This window comes from Hippocampus guttulatus, chromosome 16 (genome assembly GCF_054856545.1).
Source record: "Hippocampus guttulatus isolate MCC_2025c chromosome 16, RoL_Hgut_1.0, whole genome shotgun sequence".
NCBI classification, from domain to species: Eukaryota; Metazoa; Chordata; class Actinopteri; order Syngnathiformes; family Syngnathidae; genus Hippocampus; species Hippocampus guttulatus.
Window position 1 is genome coordinate 15,450,469 of NC_141276.1, and position 12,377 is coordinate 15,462,845.

The window sequence follows — 12,377 nt, forward strand, 5'->3', positions numbered from 1 at the left end:
AACCCATAATGTAGGAATCAAAACGTTGCCAAATGTGTCAAAACTGTGATCGATGCGCACCAAAATTTATGTTGACATCTTTACTTAATGCTGACATCAACCAATGAAAAAATTAAAATGATCACCCAAGCATTAAGAGATTTTAAGATGTTTTCTACATCATGGAGACACTCACGACAAAGCTGATGTCACTTCACGAGATAAACGTGTCGCCCCAAAAATCCAAAATAGACAACATGTCTTGCCACATTACACAATGCCAAACACATTACACAAAATGTATATGCAGACACAAACTCAGTAAATGAGGCAGATTCCCATCATGCATTAAATCCATGCCAAAGGTTTTTTGAAGAATGAAATGTATTGATTTAAAACACACAAGGATTTATTTATGATGACAACCCGTCCAGAGAACTATGAAAAAAAAACAATGACCAACAGAGGACACAGAATGGAAATCCTGGCAGTTCCATGTTTAGCGTCCTAATATCTTAGACATGAAAGGAAAAATTAAGGGAACTGTGACTCTCAATGGCATCAATTAGCTTAATTCACCATCAATTTTCCAAGGGCTGTGTACTGCAATAACAGGTCAATGTGTGGAGTGGAAGAAGCAAGTGATTTATGCGATGACAAGGGCGAAGTAAATATGTTTAAAATCAACCCAAAAGGCTCGCAAGTTACTTTCGACCAAAATGAAAAAGAAGGACATTCCTTTTCGCTGTAATTATCATTTGTTTTAGTTAGCTTTATACACGGTCCATGTCGCTTCATTGAGTTGGCGTTTTGGGCAAGTGTCTTCCCGATTCTATTTTGTGAACAAGAAACGGGGGCGGCGGGGTTCTTTTTTAGATAGGTCGAATGTCTTCGTTGACAAAAATGACCTTGGGGAACACACATCAACACAAACTCGCTGGACGAGGCAGCTTCGGTAGCTGCCTCACCAAGCTGATCGTCTCCGTGGAGACGGCCTCGGGCGTACCAGTCTCGGGCTCGAAATGCAAGAGTAAGGCGCCGGTCGGAACGCGAGCATCTGAGCCAGTTTTTCATCCGGGCGAAAGTCCAGATTAAAGTTGTTTTGGGAATAGCCGTCAACAATTTCAGACAGCCTTTGGCCTGTGACTCTCAATGCCATCAATTCGCTGAATCCGCCATCAATTTTCCAAGGCCTGCCGCCACCTGCTCAGCGCTCTTTCCCATTGTGAGGGGATTCCAAAACCCCACCACAAAGGAAGCGAAAACCTTTAGAAGAGGGTTTTTTAAGTCATGTACACATTTCCCTGTACAGCGAGAAGGCCATGCATTTTTCTTGCCTGAGAGTTTCAGTCCCTTCAAAACACATCAAGCTTTTCAGACCGCAAGAAGGACGGGTGTACTTCATCCGGGTGTTCGCAGTGTGCATGGATCAAGAGCCTTTCGCAGACGCCACTGAAATATTTAACTTTAACCGAGAGGGAAATGCACCGTTCCTGGATGTACTGCAATACCAGGTCAATGCGTAGAGTGGAAGGAGCAAGCCCCTATTCCATCTCCCTACTCCAAAAATCAATTTAATATATGGTCCCCAGACAACGGACGTATCAGATATTAAACTGATAAGAACAGATACTACACTTGATCTTAGCCAAAAGGCCTAGAAGCGATAAGGGCAAAGCGACACAGGGGATGACTTCATTCCTGACAGTGCGGGCTACAGTGACGGTGGCAAATGTCATATAGCCACAGCGAAAACAATGACATGCCAAACAACTCCACACATTTCTGCGATCGCGGGGGCAACGGTTTTGTTTGCTAGCCCGCAAATGAAACAAAAGCTGAGCAATTGCTGGGTACTGTATCGTTTAACCCAAGGTGCCCCAATAGGAAAGCGGCAATCAATGTTCCGAGGCACCTAACCCCAATGAGTGAGCTACCACTTGCAGTTCCCCCTTTTGGCTTTCGCTGTAGCCTACGCCAACACTGGTGTAAAGATCTGCACAAATGGGAGAAGTGAGAAATTGCCATTGACAAACTCATCAGGGGAGAGCGCGAACGCAGTCCCCCACTGCCAGAAATTTTGCAGTCGAGATTCCCACATTTGGGGAATTCGCAGGGGTCAGCACAACCGCAGTGCAATGGCTGAGCCTCACCCTGGGCGAGCCACCTTCTTGATCATGGCATTGCCCCTGCCAGGTAAGTATGAGTTGGACCCGTCACCAGGCCAGGGTCTTTAGCACACGCACCGTCTTCGGTCACGGGCGCATCTGCTGAGACAAGTGCGAGCAGTCCAGGCGTAAGGTCGTTTTGGAATTGTCATTGCGGTTCGGCTTTTATCGATCAGATCGAAGTAAATATGTTTAAAATCAACCCAAAAGGCTCGCAAGTTACTTTCGACCAAAATGAAAAAGAAGGACATTCCTTTTCGCTGTAATTATCATTCCTTTTAGTTAGTTTTATACACGGTCCATGTCGCTTCATTGAGTTGGCGTTTTGGGCAAGTGTCTTCCCGATTCTATTTTGTGAACAAGAAACGGGGGCGGCGGGGTTCTTCTTTTTTAGGTAGGTCGAATGTCTTCGTTGACAAAAATGACCTTGGGGAACACACATCAACTTAAACTCGCTGGACGAGGCAGCTGCCTCGCCAAGCTGATCGTCTCCGTGGAGACGGCCTCGGGCGTACGAGTCTTGGGCTCGGAATGCAAGAGTAAGGCGCCGGTCGGAACGCGAGCCAGTTTTTCATCCGGGCGAAAGTCCAGATTAAAGTTGTTTTGGGAATAGGCCGTCAACAATTTCAGACAGCTTTTGGCCTGTGACTCTCAATGGCATCAATTCGCTGAATCCGCCATCAATTTTCCAAGGCCTGCCGCCACCTGCTCAGCGCTCTTTCCCATTGTGAGGGGATTCCAAAACCCCACCACAAAGGAAGCGAAAACCTTTAGAAGAGGGTTTTTTAAGTCATGTACACATTTCCCTGTACAGCGAGAAGGCCATGCAGTTTTCTTGCCCGAGAGTTTCTGGCCCTTCAAAACACATCAAGCTTTTCAGACCACAAGAAGGACGGGTGTACTTCATCCAGGTGTTCGCAGTGTGCATGGATCAAGGGCCTTTCGCAGACGCCACTGAAATATTTAACTTTAACCGAGAGGGAAATGCACCGTTCCTGGATGTACTGCAATACCAGGTCAATGCGTAGAGTGGAAGGAGCAAGCCCCTATTCCATCTCCCGACTCCAAAAATCAATTTAATATATCGTCCCCAGATAAGGGACTTATCAGATATTAAACTGATAAGAACAGATACTACACTTGATCTTAGCCAAAAGGCCGAGAAGCGATAAGGGCAAAGCGACACAGGGGATGACTTCATTCCTGACAATGCGGGCTACAGTGACAGTGGCAAATGTCAAATAGCCACAGCGAAAACAATGACATGCCAAACAACTCCACACATTTCTGCGATCGCAGGGGCAACGGTTTTGTTTGCCAGACCGCAAATGAAACAAAAGCTGAGCAATTGCTGGGTACTGTATCGTTGAACCCAAGGTGCCCCGATAGGAAAGCGGCAATCAATGTTCCGAGGCACCTAACCCCAATGAGTGAGCTACCACTTGCAGTTCCCCCTTTTGGCTTTCGCCGTAGCCTACGCCAACACTGGTGTAAAGGAGATCTGCACAAATGGGAGAAGTGAGAAATTGCCATTGACAAACTCATCAGGGGAGAGCGCGAACGCAGTCCCCCACTGCCAGAAATTTTGCAGTCGAGATTCCCACATTTGGGGAATTCGCAGGGGTCAGCACAACCGCAGTGCAATTGCTGAGCCTCACCCTGGGCGAGCCACCTTCTTGATCATGGCATTGCCCCTGCCAGGTAAGTATGAGTTGGACCCGTCACCAGGCCAGGGTCTTTAGCACACACACCGTCTTCGGTCACGGGCGCATCTGCTGAGACAAGTGCGAGCAGTCCAGGGGTAAGGTCGTTTTGGAATTGTCATTGCGGTTCGGCTTTTATCGATCAGATCGAAGTAAATATGTTTAAAATCAACCCAAAAGGCTCGCAAGTTACTTTCGACCAAAATGAAAAAGAAGGACATTCCTTTTCGCTGTAATTATCATTCGTTTTAGTTAGTTTTATACACGGTCCATAACGCTTCATTGAGTTGGCGTTTTGGGCAAGTGTCTTCCCGATTCTATTTTGTGAACAAGAAACGGGGGCGGCGGGGTTCTTCTTTTTTAGGTAGGTCGAATGTCTTCGTTGACAAAAATGACCTTGGGGAACACACATCAACTTAAACTCGCTGGACGAGGCAGCTGCCTCGCCAAGCTGATCGTCTCCGTGGAGACGGCCTCGGGCGTACGAGTCTTGGGCTCGGAATGCAAGAGTAAGGCGCCGGTCGGAACGCGAGCCAGTTTTTCATCCGGGCGAAAGTCCAGATTAAAGTTGTTTTGGGAATAGGCCGTCAACAATTTCAGACAGCTTTTGGCCTGTGACTCTCAATGGCATCAATTCGCTGAATCCGCCATCAATTTTCCAAGGCCTGCCGCCACCTGCTCAGCGCTCTTTCCCATTGTGAGGGGATTCCAAAACCCCACCACAAAGGAAGCGAAAACCTTTAGAAGAGGGTTTTTTAAGTCATGTACACATTTCCCTGTACAGCGAGAAGGCCATGCAGTTTTCTTGCCCGAGAGTTTCTGGCCCTTCAAAACACATCAAGCTTTTCAGACCACAAGAAGGACGGGTGTACTTCATCCAGGTGTTCGCAGTGTGCATGGATCAAGGGCCTTTCGCAGACGCCACTGAAATATTTAACTTTAACCGAGAGGGAAATGCACCGTTCCTGGATGTACTGCAATACCAGGTCAATGCGTAGAGTGGAAGGAGCAAGCCCCTATTCCATCTCCCGACTCCAAAAATCAATTTAATATATCGTCCCCAGATAAGGGACTTATCAGATATTAAACTGATAAGAACAGATACTACACTTGATCTTAGCCAAAAGGCCGAGAAGCGATAAGGGCAAAGCGACACAGGGGATGACTTCATTCCTGACAATGCGGGCTACAGTGACGGTGGCAAATGTCAAATAGCCACAGCGAAAACAATGACATGCCAAACAACTCCACACATTTCTGCGATCGCAGGGGCAACGGTTTTGTTTGCCAGACCGCAAATGAAACAAAAGCTGAGCAATTGCTGGGTACTGTATCGTTTAACCCAAGGTGCCCCGATAGGAAAGCGGCAATCAATGTTCCGAGGCACCTAACCCCAATGAGTGAGCTACCACTTGCAGTTCCCCCTTTTGGCTTTCGCCGTAGCCTACGCCAACACTGGTGTAAAGGAGATCTGCACAAATGGGAGAAGTGAGAAATTGCCATTGACAAACTCATCAGGGGAGAGCGCGAACGCAGTCCCCCACTGCCAGAAATTTTGCAGTCGAGATTCCCACATTTGGGGAATTCGCAGGGGTCAGCACAACCGCAGTGCAATGGCTGAGCCTCACCCTGGGCGAGCCACCTTCTTGATCATGGCATTGCCCCTGCCAGGTAAGTATGAGTTGGACCCGTCACCAGGCCAGGGTCTTTAGCACACACACCGTCTTCGGTCACGGGCGCATCTGCTGAGACAAGTGCGAGCAGTCCAGGGGTAGGGTCGTTTTGGAATTGTCATTGCGGTTCGGCTTTTATCGATCAGATCGAAGTAAATATGTTTAAAATCAACCCAAAAGGCTCGCAAGTTACTTTTGACCAAAATGAAAAAGAAGGACATTCCTTTTCGCTGTAATTATCATTCGTTTTAGTTAGTTTTATACACGGTCCATGTCGCTTCATTGAGTTGGCGTTTTGGGCAAGTGTCTTCCCGATTCTATTTTGTGAACAAGAAACGGGGGCGGCGGGGTTCTTCTTTTTTAGGTAGGTCGAATGTCTTCGTTGACAAAAATGACCTTGGGGAACACACATCAACTTAAACTCGCTGGACGAGGCAGCTGCCTCGCCAAGCTGATCGTCTCCGTGGAGACGGCCTCGGGCGTACGAGTCTTGCGCTCGGAATGCAAGAGTAAGGCGCCGGTCGGAACGCGAGCATCCGAGCCAGTTTTTCATCCGGGCGAAAGTCCAGATTAAAGTTGTTTTGGGAATAGGCCGTCAACAATGGCATCAATTCGCTGAATCCGCCATCAATTTTCCAAGGCCTGCCGCCACCTGCTCAGCGCTCTTTCCCATTGTGAGGGGATTCCAAAACCCCACCACAAAGGAAGCGAAAACCTTTAGAAGAGGGTTTTTTAAGTCATGTACACATTTCCCTGTACAGCGAGAAGGCCATGCATTTTTCTTGCCCGAGAGTTTCTGGCCCTTCAAAACACATCAAGCTTTTCAGACCACAAGAAGGACGGGTGTACTTCATCCAGGTGTTCGCAGTGTGCATGGATCAAGGGCCTTTCGCAGACGCCACTGAAATATTTAACTTTAACCGAGAGGGAAATGCACCGTTCCTGGATGTACTGCAATACCAGGTCAATGCGTAGAGTGGAAGGAGCAAGCCCCTATTCCATCTCCCGACTCCAAAAATCAATTTAATATATTGTCCCCAGATAAGGGACTTATCAGATATTAAACTGATAAGAACAGATACTACACTTGATCTTAGCCAAAAGGCCGAGAAGCGATAAGGGCAAAGCGACACAGGGGATGACTTCATTCCTGACAGTGCGGGCTACAGTGACGGTGGCAAATGTCAAATAGCCACAGCGAAAACAATGACATGCCAAACAACTCCACACATTTCTGCGATCGCAGGGGCAACGGTTTTGTTTGCCAGACCGCAAATGAAACAAAAGCTGAGCAATTGCTGGGTACTGTATCGTTTAACCCAAGGTGCCCCGATAGGAAAGCGGCAATCAATGTTCCGAGGCACCTAACCCCAATGAGTGAGCTACCACTTGCAGTTCCCCCTTTTGGCTTTCGCCGTAGCCTACGCCAACACTGGTGTAAAGGAGATCTGCACAAATGGGAGAAGTGAGAAATTGCCATTGACAAACTCATCAGGGGAGAGCGCGAACGCAGTCCCCCACTGCCAGAAATTTTGCAGTCGAGATTCCCACATTTGGGGAATTCGCAGGGGTCAGCACAACCGCAGTGCAATGGCTGAGCCTCACCCTGGGCGAGCCACCTTCTTGATCATGGCATTGCCCCTGCCAGGTAAGTATGAGTTGGACCCGTCACCAGGCCAGGGTCTTTAGCACACGCACCGTCTTCGGTCACGGGCGCATCTGCTGAGACAAGTGCGAGCAGTCCAGGGGTAAGGTCGTTTTGGAATTGTCATTGCGGTTCGGCTTTTATCGATCAGATCGAAGTAAATATGTTTAAAATCAACCCAAAAGGCTCGCAAGTTACTTTCGACCAAAATGAAAAAGAAGGACATTCCTTTTCGCTGTAATTATCATTCGTTTTAGTTAGTTTTATACACGGTCCATGTCGCTTCATTGAGTTGGCGTTTTGGGCAAGTGTCTTCCCGATTCTATTTTGTGAACAAGAAACGGGGGCGGCGGGGTTCTTCTTTTTTAGGTAGGTCGAATGTCTTCGATGACAAAAATGACCTTGGGGAACACACATCAACACAAACTCGCTGGACGAGGCAGCTGCCGAAGCTGCCAAGCTGATCGTCTCCGTGGAGACGGCCTCGGGCGTACCAGTCTCGGGCTCGGGAAGAAAGAGTAAGGCGCCGGTCGGAACGCGAGCATCCGAGCCAGTTTTTCATCCGGGCGAAAGTCCAGATTAAAGTTGTTTTGGGAATAGGCCGTCAACAATTTCAGACAGCCTTTGGCCTGTGACTCTCAATGGCATCAATTTTCCAAGGCCTGCCGCCACCTGCTCAGCGCTCTTTACCATTGTTACCGAGAGTTTCTGCCCCTTCAAAACACATCAAGCTTTTCAGACCGCAAGAAGGACGGGTGTACTTCATCCAGGTGTTCGCAGTGTGCATGGATCAAGGGCCTTTCGCAGACGCCACTGAAATATTTAACTTTAACCGAGAGGGAAATGCACCGCTCCTGGATGTACTGCAATACCAGGTCAATGCGTAGAGTGGAAGGAGCAAGCCCCTATTCCATCTCCCGACTCCAAAAATCAATTTAATATATGGTCCCCAGATAAGGGACGTATCAGATATTAAACTGATAAGAACAGATACTACACTTGATCTTAGCCAAAAGGCCGAGAAGCGATAAGGGCAAAGCGACACAGGGGATGACTTCATTCCTGACAGTGCGGGCTACAGTGACGGTGGCAAATGTCAAATAGCCACAGCGAAAACAATGACATGCCAAACAACTCCACACATTTCTGCGATCGCAGGGGCAACGGTTTTGTTTGCCAGACCGCAAATGAAACAAAAGCTGAGCAATTGCTGGGTCCTGTATCATTTAACCCAAGGTGCCCCGATAGGAAAGCGGCAATCAATGTTCCGAGGCACCTAACCCCAATGAGTGAGCTACCACTTGCAGTTCCCCCTTTTGGCTTTCGCCGTAGCCTACGCCAACACTGGTGTAAAGGAGATCTGCACAAATGGGAGAAGTGAGAAATTGCCATTGACAAACTCATCAGGGGAGAGCGCGAACGCAGTCCCCCACTGCCAGAAATTTTGCAGTCGAGATTCCCACATTTGGGGAATTCGCAGGGGTCAGCACAACCGCAGTGCAATGGCTGAGCCTCACCCTGGGCGAGCCACCTTCTTGATCATGGCATTGCCCCTGCCAGGTAAGTATGAGTTGGACCCGTCACCAGGCCAGGGTCTTTAGCACACGCACCGTCTTCGGTCACGGGCGCATCTGCTGAGACAAGTGCGAGCAGTCCAGGGGTAAGGTCGTTTTGGAATTGTCATTGCGGTTCGGCTTTTATCAATCAGATCGAAGTAAATATGTTTAAAATCAACCTAAAAGGCTCGCAAGTTACTTTCGACCAAAATGAAAAAGAAGGACATTCCTTTTCGCTGTAATTATCATTCGTTTTAGTTAGTTTTATACACGGTCCGTGTCGCTTCATTGAGTTGGCGTTTTGGGCAAGTGTCTTCCCGATTCTATTTTGTGAACAAGAAACGGGGGCGGCGGGGTTCTTCTTTTTTAGGTAGGTCGAATGTCTTCGTTGACAAAAATGACCTTGGGGAACACACATCAACTTAAACTCGCTGGACGAGGCAGCTGCCTCGCCAAGCTGATCGTCTCCGTGGAGACGGCCTCGGGCGTACGAGTCTTGGGCTCGGAATGCAAGAGTAAGGCGCCGGTCGGAACGCGAGCATCCGAGCCAGTTTTTCATCCGGGCGAAAGTCCAGATTAAAGTTGTTTTGGGAATAGGCCGTCAACAATTTCAGACAGCCTTTGGCCTGTGACTCTCAATGGCATCAATTCGCTGAATCCGCCATCAATTTTCCAAGGCCTGCCGCCACCTGCTCAGCGCTCTTTCCCATTGTGAGGGGATTCCAAAACCCCACCACAAAGGAAGCGAAAACCTTTAGAAGAGGGTTTTTTAAGTCATGTACACATTTCCCTGTACAGCGAGAAGGCCATGCAGTTTTCTTGCCCGAGAGTTTCTGCCCCTTCAAAACACATCAAGCTTTTCAGACCGCAAGAAGGACGGGTGTACTTCATCCAGGTGTTCGCAGTGTGCATGGATCAAGGGCCTTTCGCAGACGCCACTGAAATATTTAACTTTACCCGAGAGGGAAATGCACCGCTCCTGGATGTACTGCAATACCAGGGTCAATGCGTAGAGTGGAAGGAGCAAGCCTCTATTCCATCCCCCGACTCCAAAAATCAATTTAATATATGGTCCCCAGATAAGGGACGTATCAGATATTAAACTGATAAGAACAGATACTACACTTGATCTTAGCCAAAAGGCCGAGAAGCGATAAGGGCAAAGCGACACAGGGGATGACTTCATTCCTGACAGTGCGGGCTACAGTGACGGTGGCAAATGTCAAATAGCCACAGCGAAAACAATGACATGCCAAACAACTCCACACATTTCTGCGATCGCAGGGGCAACGGTTTTGTTTGCCAGACCGCAAATGAAACAAAAGCTGAGCAATTGCTGGGTCCTGTATCATTTAACCCAAGGTGCCCCGATAGGAAAGCGGCAATCAATGTTCCGAGGCACCTAACCCCAATGAGTGAGCTACCACTTGCAGTTCCCCCTTTTGGCTTTCGCCGTAGCCTACGCCAACACTGGTGTAAAGGAGATCTGCACAAATGGGAGAAGTGAGAAATTGCCATTGACAAACTCATCAGGGGAGAGCGCGAACGCAGTCCCCCACTGCCAGAAATTTTGCAGTCGAGATTCCCACATTTGGGGAATTCGCAGGGGTCAGCACAACCGCAGTGCAATGGCTGAGCCTCACCCTGGGCGAGCCACCTTCTTGATCATGGCATTGCCCCTGCCAGGTAAGTATGAGTTGGACCCGTCACCAGGCCAGGGTCTTTAGCACACGCACCGTCTTCGGTCACAGGCGCATCTGCTGAGACAAGTGCGAGCAGTCCAGGGGTAAGGTCGTTTTGGAATTGTCATTGCGGTTCGGCTTTTATCGATCAGATCGAAGTAAATATGTTTAAAATCAACCCAAAAGGCTCGCAAGTTACTTTCGACCAAAATGAAAAAGAAGGACATTCCTTTTCGCTGTAATTATCATTCGTTTTAGTTAGTTTTATACACGGTCCGTGTCGCTTCATTGAGTTGGCGTTTTGGGCAAGTGTCTTCCCGATTCTATTTTGTGAACAAGAAACGGGGGCGGCGGGGTTCTTCTTTTTTAGGTAGGTCGAATGTCTTCGTTGACAAAAATGACCTTGGGGAACACACATCAACACAAACTCGCTGGACGAGGCAGCTGCCGAAGCTGCCAAGCTGATCGTCTCCGTGGAGACGGCCTCGGGCGTACCAGTCTCGGGCTCGGGAAGAAAGAGTAAGGCGCCGGTCGGAACGCGAGCCAGTTTTTCATCCGGGCGAAAGTCCAGATTAAAGTTGTTTTGGGAATAGGCCGTCAACAATTTCAGACAGCCTTTGGCCTGTGACTCTCAATGGCATCAATTCGCTGAATCCGCCATCAATTTTCCAAGGCCTGCCGCCACCTGCTCAGCGCTCTTTCCCATTGTGAGGGGATTCCAAAACCCCACCACAAAGGAAGCGAAAACCTTTAGAAGAGGGTTTTTTAAGTCATGTACACATTTCCCTGTACAGCGAGAAGGCCATGCATTTTTCTTGCCCGAGAGTTTCTGCCCCTTCAAAACACATCAAGCTTTTCAGACCGCAAGAAGGACGGGTGTACTTCATCCAGGTGTTCGCAGTGTGCATGGATCAAGGGCCTTTCGCAGACGCCACTGAAATATTTAACTTTACCCGAGAGGGAAATGCACCGCTCCTGGATGTACTGCAATACCAGGTCAATGCGTAGAGTGGAAGGAGCAAGCCCCTATTCCATCTCCCGACTCCAAAAATCAATTTAATATATGGTCCCCAGATAAGGGACGTATCAGATATTAAACTGATAAGAACAGATACTACACTTGATCTTAGCCAAAAGGCCGAGAAGCGATAAGGGCAAAGCGACACAGGGGATGACTTCATTCCTGACAGTGCGGGCTACAGTGACGGTGGCAAATGTCAAATAGCCACAGCAAAAACAATGACATGCCAAACAACTCCACACATTTCTGCGATTGCAGGGGCAACGGTTTTGTTTGCCAGCCCACAAATGAAACAAAAGCTGAGCAATTGCTGGGTACTGTATCGTTTAACCCAAGGTGCCCCGATAGGAAAGCGGCAATCAATGTTCCGAGGCACCTAACCCCAATGAGTGAGCTACCACTTGCAGTTCCCCCTTTTGGCTTTCGCCGTAGCCTACGCCAACACTGGTGTAAAGGAGATCTGCACAAATGGGAGAAGTGAGAAATTGCCATTGACAAACTCATCAGGGGAGAGCGCGAACGCAGTCCCCCACTGCCAGAAATTTTGCAGTCGAGATTCCCACATTTGGGGAATTCGCAGGGGTCAGCACAACCGCAGTGCAATGGCTGAGCCTCACCCTGGGCGAGCCACCTTCTTGATCATGGCATTGCCCCTGCCAGGTAAGTATGAGTTGGACCCGTCACCAGGCCAGGGTCTTTAGCACACGCACCGTCTTCGGTCACGGGCGCATCTGCTGAGACAAGTGCGAGCAGTCCAGGGGTAGGGTCGTTTTGGAATTGTCATTGCGGTTCGGCTTTTATCGATCAGATCGAAGTAAATATGTTTAAAATCAACCCAAAAGGCTCGCAAGTTACTTTCGACCAAAATGAAAAAGAAGGACATTCCTTTTCGCTGTAATTATCATTCGTTTTAGTTAGTTTTATACACGGTCCATGTCGCTTCATTGAGT

The 12,377-nt window shown here is 48.5% G+C and overlaps 14 non-coding genes across 14 annotated transcripts; all 14 read right to left on the minus strand.

The window, feature by feature from the left end:
- Positions 1–1,456: 1,456 nt before the first annotated feature.
- Positions 1,457–1,647, minus strand: LOC147193334 (U2 spliceosomal RNA). The gene has a single exon (XR_015103329.1). It is a non-coding gene; the product is annotated as a U2 spliceosomal RNA (small nuclear RNA).
- A 372-nt stretch (positions 1,648–2,019) lies between these two features.
- On the minus strand, positions 2,020–2,183 carry LOC147193335 (U1 spliceosomal RNA). Its single transcript, XR_015103362.1, has one exon. It is a non-coding gene; the product is annotated as a U1 spliceosomal RNA (small nuclear RNA).
- A 943-nt stretch (positions 2,184–3,126) lies between these two features.
- LOC147193336 (U2 spliceosomal RNA) lies at positions 3,127–3,317 on the minus strand. The gene has a single exon (XR_015103302.1). It is a non-coding gene; the product is annotated as a U2 spliceosomal RNA (small nuclear RNA).
- Positions 3,318–3,692: 375 nt separating this feature from the next.
- Positions 3,693–3,856, minus strand: LOC147193337 (U1 spliceosomal RNA). The gene has a single exon (XR_015103385.1). It is a non-coding gene; the product is annotated as a U1 spliceosomal RNA (small nuclear RNA).
- A 943-nt stretch (positions 3,857–4,799) lies between these two features.
- LOC147193338 (U2 spliceosomal RNA) lies at positions 4,800–4,990 on the minus strand. The gene has a single exon (XR_015103303.1). It is a non-coding gene; the product is annotated as a U2 spliceosomal RNA (small nuclear RNA).
- A 375-nt stretch (positions 4,991–5,365) lies between these two features.
- On the minus strand, positions 5,366–5,529 carry LOC147193339 (U1 spliceosomal RNA). Its single transcript, XR_015103373.1, has one exon. It is a non-coding gene; the product is annotated as a U1 spliceosomal RNA (small nuclear RNA).
- A 920-nt stretch (positions 5,530–6,449) lies between these two features.
- On the minus strand, positions 6,450–6,640 carry LOC147193340 (U2 spliceosomal RNA). The gene has a single exon (XR_015103392.1). It is a non-coding gene; the product is annotated as a U2 spliceosomal RNA (small nuclear RNA).
- Positions 6,641–7,015: 375 nt separating this feature from the next.
- Positions 7,016–7,179, minus strand: LOC147193341 (U1 spliceosomal RNA). Its single transcript, XR_015103384.1, has one exon. It is a non-coding gene; the product is annotated as a U1 spliceosomal RNA (small nuclear RNA).
- An 827-nt stretch (positions 7,180–8,006) lies between these two features.
- Positions 8,007–8,197, minus strand: LOC147193342 (U2 spliceosomal RNA). Its single transcript, XR_015103394.1, has one exon. It is a non-coding gene; the product is annotated as a U2 spliceosomal RNA (small nuclear RNA).
- Positions 8,198–8,572: 375 nt separating this feature from the next.
- On the minus strand, positions 8,573–8,736 carry LOC147193343 (U1 spliceosomal RNA). Its single transcript, XR_015103391.1, has one exon. It is a non-coding gene; the product is annotated as a U1 spliceosomal RNA (small nuclear RNA).
- A 951-nt stretch (positions 8,737–9,687) lies between these two features.
- On the minus strand, positions 9,688–9,879 carry LOC147193344 (U2 spliceosomal RNA). The gene has a single exon (XR_015103332.1). It is a non-coding gene; the product is annotated as a U2 spliceosomal RNA (small nuclear RNA).
- A 375-nt stretch (positions 9,880–10,254) lies between these two features.
- Positions 10,255–10,418, minus strand: LOC147193345 (U1 spliceosomal RNA). Its single transcript, XR_015103298.1, has one exon. It is a non-coding gene; the product is annotated as a U1 spliceosomal RNA (small nuclear RNA).
- A 947-nt stretch (positions 10,419–11,365) lies between these two features.
- LOC147193346 (U2 spliceosomal RNA) lies at positions 11,366–11,556 on the minus strand. Its single transcript, XR_015103395.1, has one exon. It is a non-coding gene; the product is annotated as a U2 spliceosomal RNA (small nuclear RNA).
- Positions 11,557–11,931: 375 nt separating this feature from the next.
- Positions 11,932–12,095, minus strand: LOC147193347 (U1 spliceosomal RNA). Its single transcript, XR_015103309.1, has one exon. It is a non-coding gene; the product is annotated as a U1 spliceosomal RNA (small nuclear RNA).
- Between the last annotated feature and the right edge of the window lie 282 nt (positions 12,096–12,377).